The following is a 6,000-nucleotide window of genomic DNA, read 5'->3' as shown; positions in this document are numbered from 1 at the left end:
AATGTATTGTTTCATCTATTAGATTTACCACCACAAAGCAAAAACCTAGAGTAGCTGTACAAAGGATTTAAAAGGAGGAAACAGAGCGTATCACCACAGAAAATTACCAATTTACAAATGTAGGCAGAAACAGAGAGAAAGAAACAACACAGAGCACAAAACAACCAGAAGACAATTAAGATGACATTAGGGGGTTGCCTGTGGGCTTCCGACTTCAGCTCAGGTCATGATCTCACAGCTCTTGAGGTCAAGCCCTGCGAAAGGCTCTGTGCTCACAGTTCAGAGCCTGGAGCCTGCTTCAGATTCTGTGTGTGTGTGTGTCTCTCTCTGCCCCACCCCACTTGTGTTCTGTCTCTCTCTGCTCTCAAATATGAATAAATGTTAAAAAAAAAAAAGATGGCATTAGGCAGTCCCTTACATAGCAAGAATAACTCTACATGTAAATGGATGGAATTCACCAATCAAAAGGCACACGGTAGCTAAATGGATAAAAAATAAAAACAAGACCCAACTATATGTTGCCTACAAGAGACTAATTTCAGCTTTAAGTGCACTAGTAGGCTCAACATGAAGGGATAGAAAAAGATATTCCATGCAAGTGGAAACCAAAAGAGAGCAGGGGTAGCCATACTTATATTAGACAAACTAGACTTCACAAAAATGGTAACAAGAGACAAAGTAGTCATTATGTAGAGATAAAGGGGTCAGTTCATGAAGAAGACCATATCATAAATATCTTATGCATCCAACACTGGAATACCTAAATATATTAAGCAAATATTTTTAGATCTGCCAGGAGAAATAGACAACAATATAATAATAGTAGGGGACTCTAATACTCCACTTTCAGCAATGGATCCAGACAGATTGTGAATATTGAACCAGCCCTGCAGCCCAGGAATGAATACTACTTGATTCATTTGGGAATCAAAGTAATGTTGTCTTCATAGAATGAGTCTGGAAGTTTTCCTTCCCTTTCTATTTTTTTGTAACAGCTTGAGAAGGATAGGTACTTACTCTGCTTTAAATGTCTGGTACCATGTATCCCCTCTGACCACAATGGTAAGAAACTAGAAATCAAAAGTATGAAATCTGGAAGATCTACAAATATGTGGGAACTAAACAACACACTCCTGAAAAATCAATGGTTGAAGAAGAAATCAAAAGGGAAATTTAAAAAATCTCAAAACAAATGAAAATGGAAACACAACATACCAAAACCTATGAAATGTCACAAAAGAAGCTCTGAGGGGGATATTCATAGGGATAAATGTATACAGTAAGGAAGTAGAAAGAATTCAAACAAACAAGCTAACTTTACCTCAAGGAACTAGAAGAAGAACAAACAAAGCCCAAAGTTAGCATAAGAAAGAAAATAAAAAAGGTTAGAGTGGAAATGAATGAAATAGAAACTAGAAAAATATAGAAAAAATCAGTGGAACTAATAGTAGGTTTTTTGATATGATAAACAAAATTGATAAACCTTTGCTAGACTAAGAAGAGATAAGACTTAAATAAATAAAATTAGAAATATAAGAGACATTACATCTGATCATTCAGAAATACATAGGATCATAAAACATTACCATAAACAACAAACTGTTCAGCCGAGAGGAAACGGACAAATTCTTAAAAACACAGCTTGCCAATACTGTATCAGGAAGAAACAGAAAATCTGAATAGACCATTAATGAATAAGGAGATTGAATAAGTAATCAAAAACCTTCCAACACAAGAAATCCGAGGACCAGATGGCTTCACTGGTAAACTCTAACAAACATTTAAAAAAAGAATTAACACCAATCCTTCTCAAACTGTTCCCAAAATTGAAGAAGAAAGAAAACTTCCAAATTCATTTTACAAGGGCAGTATTACCCTGATACCAAAACCAGATAAGGACACTACAAGAGAAGAAAATTATAGATCCGATGAATATAGATGTAAAATTTTTTTAACATTTATTTATTTTTGACAGAGAGACAGAGCGCGAATGGGGGAGGGGCAGAGAGAGAGGGAGACACAGAATCTGAAGCAGCCTGGGGCTCCAAGCTGTCAGCACGGAGACCAACGCAGGGCTGGAACTCACAGACCACGAGATCATGACCTGAGCCAAAGTCGCCCACTTAACCGACTGAGCCACCCAGGCCCCTAGATGTAAAAATTCTTGACAAAATGTTAGCAAACTGAATCCAACAGCACATTAAAAGGATTACACGCCATGACCAAATGCAATTTATCTCTGGGATACAACATATGCAAATTAATAACTGTGGAATACCACATTAATGGAATGAAAGATAAAAATCCTGTGATCACCTAAATGGGATGCAGATAAAGGATTTAGCAAAATACAACATCTTTTCATGATTAAAAACTCTCAACAAATTGGACACAGAAACATACTTCAACATAACAAAGGCCATGTATGACAAACCCACAGTAACATTATATTCAACAGTGAAGTGTTGAAAACTTTTCCCTAAGATCAGGAGCAAGATAAGGGTGCCCACTCTCACCACTCCTATTCAGAGTAGTCTGGAGGTAGAGCTGGAAGTCCTCCGGAGCAATTAGACAGGGCAGAGATAAAAGACAACTAAACTGGAAAGGAAGAAGTAAAATTGTCATTATTTGTAAATGATATAATCTCATATGTAGAAAATTCTAAATATGCAACCAAAAAAGGAAACTGTTAGAACTAATCAACAAATTCAGCAAAAGTGTAGGAATTAAAATCATTACACAAAATTAGTTGTGTTTCTATGCACTGAAAATGAAACTGAAAAAGATATAAAGAAAACTATGCCATTTGCACTAGTTTCAAAAAACCAAAATACTTAGGAATAAATTTAACCAAGAAAGTGAAAGAGAAAGAATTGGATGAAGGGGGTCAAAATGTACAAAGTTCTAGTTATGAGATAAACAATTACTGGGAGTGTAATGTATAGCATGATGAATACAGTTAACACTGATGTACGGTTTTTTGAAAGTTAAGAGTGAATCCTAAGGGTTCCCACCACAAGGGGGAGAGAGAAAAGCATTGTGTGTGCGCGCGCGCGCGTGTGTGTGTGTGTGTGTGTGTGTGTCTATGAGATGATAGATGTTAACTAAACTTATTGTGGTAATCACTCCACAATATATGAAGGTTAAATCATGATGCTGCTCACCTTAAACTTACACAGTGCTGTATGTCAATTGTATCTCCGTAAAACTGGGGAAAAGGGGAAATATCTAAATAATGAAAACTACAAGACTTTGATGAAAGAAAGTGAAGATACAAATGAAATTTATCATGTGTTCATGGACTGCAATAATGAATATTGTTAAAATGTCCATACTATCTAAAGCCATCTATAGATTCAATAAAATCCCTACCAAAGTTCCAATGGCATTTTTCATGGAAACAGAAAAAACAATTCTAAAATTTGTGTGGAACCACAGAAGACTCTAAGTAGCCAAAGCAGTCATGAGAAAGAATACAGCTGAGGCATCACACTTCCTGACTTCAAACTATACTACAAAGCTACAGTAATTAAAATAGTAAAGTACTGGTACAAAAATAGACACAAAGACCAATGAAACAGAATACAGCGCTCAGAAACAAATCCCTGAATTTACTAACATATGACAAGAAGCCAAGAACATTCAGTGGGGAAAGGATACCTTTTTTGATAAATGGTGTTGAAAAACTGGATAACCACATGCCAAAAAATGAAATTGGACACCTATCTTTCCCCACTCAAAAAATTAACTCAAAACTGATTAAAGATTTAAACATAACACCTGAAACAATAAAACTCCTAGAAGAAAACATAAGGAAGAAGCTCCTTGAAATTGGTTTTGGCTGTTATATTTTAAGATATATATTTTTGCTACCAAAAGCAAGGTAGCAACAGCAAAAACCAACCAGTGGGGCCACATCAAACTTATATTTTAAGATATATATTTTTGCTACCAAAAGCAAGGTAGCAACAGCAAAAACCAACCAGCGGGGCCACATCAAACCTTAAAACTTACACACAGCAAAAGAAACGATCAACAAAATGAAAAGTCAGCCTCTGGAATAGGAGAAAATATTTGCAAACCATATATAGATAATATCCAAAGTATATAAGGAACTCCTACAACTCAATAACAAAAAATCAAAAAATACAATTAAAGATGGGCAATAGAAATAGATATTTTTCCAAAGAAGATCAAATGGCCAACCAACAGGTACATGAAAAAAATGTCAATATCAGTAATCAGCAAGGAAATGCAAATCAGAACCACAATGAGATATCCCCTCACACCTGTTAAATGGCTGCTTATCAAGAAAACAAGAGGGGCGCCTGGGTGGCGCAGTCGGTTAAGCGTCCGACTTCAGCCAGGTCACGATCTCGCGGTCCGGGAGTTCGAGCCCCGCGTCCGGCTCTGGGCTGATGGCTCAGAGCCTGGAGCCTGTTTCCGACTCTGTGTCTCCCTGTCTCTCTGCCCCTCCCCCGTTCATGCTCTGTCTCTCTCTGTCCCAAAAATAAATAAATGTTGAAAAAAAAAATTAAAAAAAAAAAAAAGAAAACAAGAGATCACAAGTATTGGTGAAGGTGTGGCAATAAGGGAATCCTTGTACAGAATCGGGAATGTAAATTGGTTTCAGCCATTACAGAAAACATTATAGAGCTTCCTCAAATAGTTAAAAAGAGATCTACCATATGATCCAGCAAAAATAGAACTGTCATATGATCCAGCAATTCTATTTCTGGGTATACATTCAAAGGAAATGAAAAGAGAATATTGAAGAGATATCTGCAATCCCATGTTCACTGCAGCATTATTCACAATAATCAAGATATGGAAATAGCTTAAGTGTCTGCCAGTGGATGAATAGATAAAGAAGATGTGGTGTATGCATGTATATAATGGAATATTATTCAGCCATGAGAAAGAAGGAAATCCTGCCATTTGTGACAACATGAATGGACCTTGAGGGCATTATGCTAAGTGAGATAAGTCAGAAAGAGAAAGACAAACAGTGTATGATATCACTTATATGTGGAATCTGAAAAAAGCTGTGACCTTCTAAAAACAGAAAGTAGAATGGTGGTTACCAGGGGCTAGGGACTAGGGGAACTGGGGACATGTTGGTTTAAGATGCAAACATGCAACTAATAGATGAGTAAGTCCTGGAGATCTAATGCACAGCATAGAGATTATTGAGAACATTACTGTATTATAAACTTCAAAGTTGCTAGAAGACTAGTCTTAATTGTTCCCACAAAAAAGAAATGATAATTATGTGATGTGACAGAGGCGTTAGGTAACACTACAGTGAGATTTATGTCACAGTGTATAAGCATATCAGATCAACACATTGTATACCTTAAACAACTTACACTATGTCAATTATATCTCAATAAAAATACATTTAAAAACTAGGTTAAAAGGGAAAAAATGATCATTTCAATAAATAAAGCATTGAACAAAATCCAGCATCCATTCCTGATCAAAACAAAACAAGGCTAAACCAGCATCCTTTAGGCTTCAGCATGGATGTTAATTCCTCTGGAAAAACTGTTTGAGGCCCCACCAAGTCCAAACTGGGCATGCCATTTACAATCTTCAGTAGCATCCTGAGCTTCCTCCATCAGAGTCCTCAAGCAACAGAGCTCTGAGCTCTACCTTCTGGCTGAGTCATCATGCCTCAAACTTCAGCCTGCTATGTGGCTCAAAGGAGCCACATGGATATCTGGAAGCTGAATAAATGGATAAATTTATAGGCTAAGATTTACAAAACATTCCTTAAAGAAGAATAAAAAATAATTAGAAGACCTGTTTCTTACATGTGCTTATTTAAAATGTATGATCTACCAAATTCAAAAACAAAAAGAGATAGAATAAGATTTATAGTAAAAACACATACACATGTAAACATAGAAGTTAATTTTTTAAGCTGTTGGAAACCTTACAGTTAAAGCAGGGAGATAAGTGTACCAGGAATCAAGGACAAGCTTATTACTCCTATGA

Source organism: Lynx canadensis, chromosome A3 (genome assembly GCF_007474595.2).
Source record: "Lynx canadensis isolate LIC74 chromosome A3, mLynCan4.pri.v2, whole genome shotgun sequence".
NCBI classification, from domain to species: Eukaryota; Metazoa; Chordata; class Mammalia; order Carnivora; family Felidae; genus Lynx; species Lynx canadensis.
The sequence above is the reverse complement of the archived record's forward strand: the minus strand, read 5'-3'. Positions refer to the sequence as shown.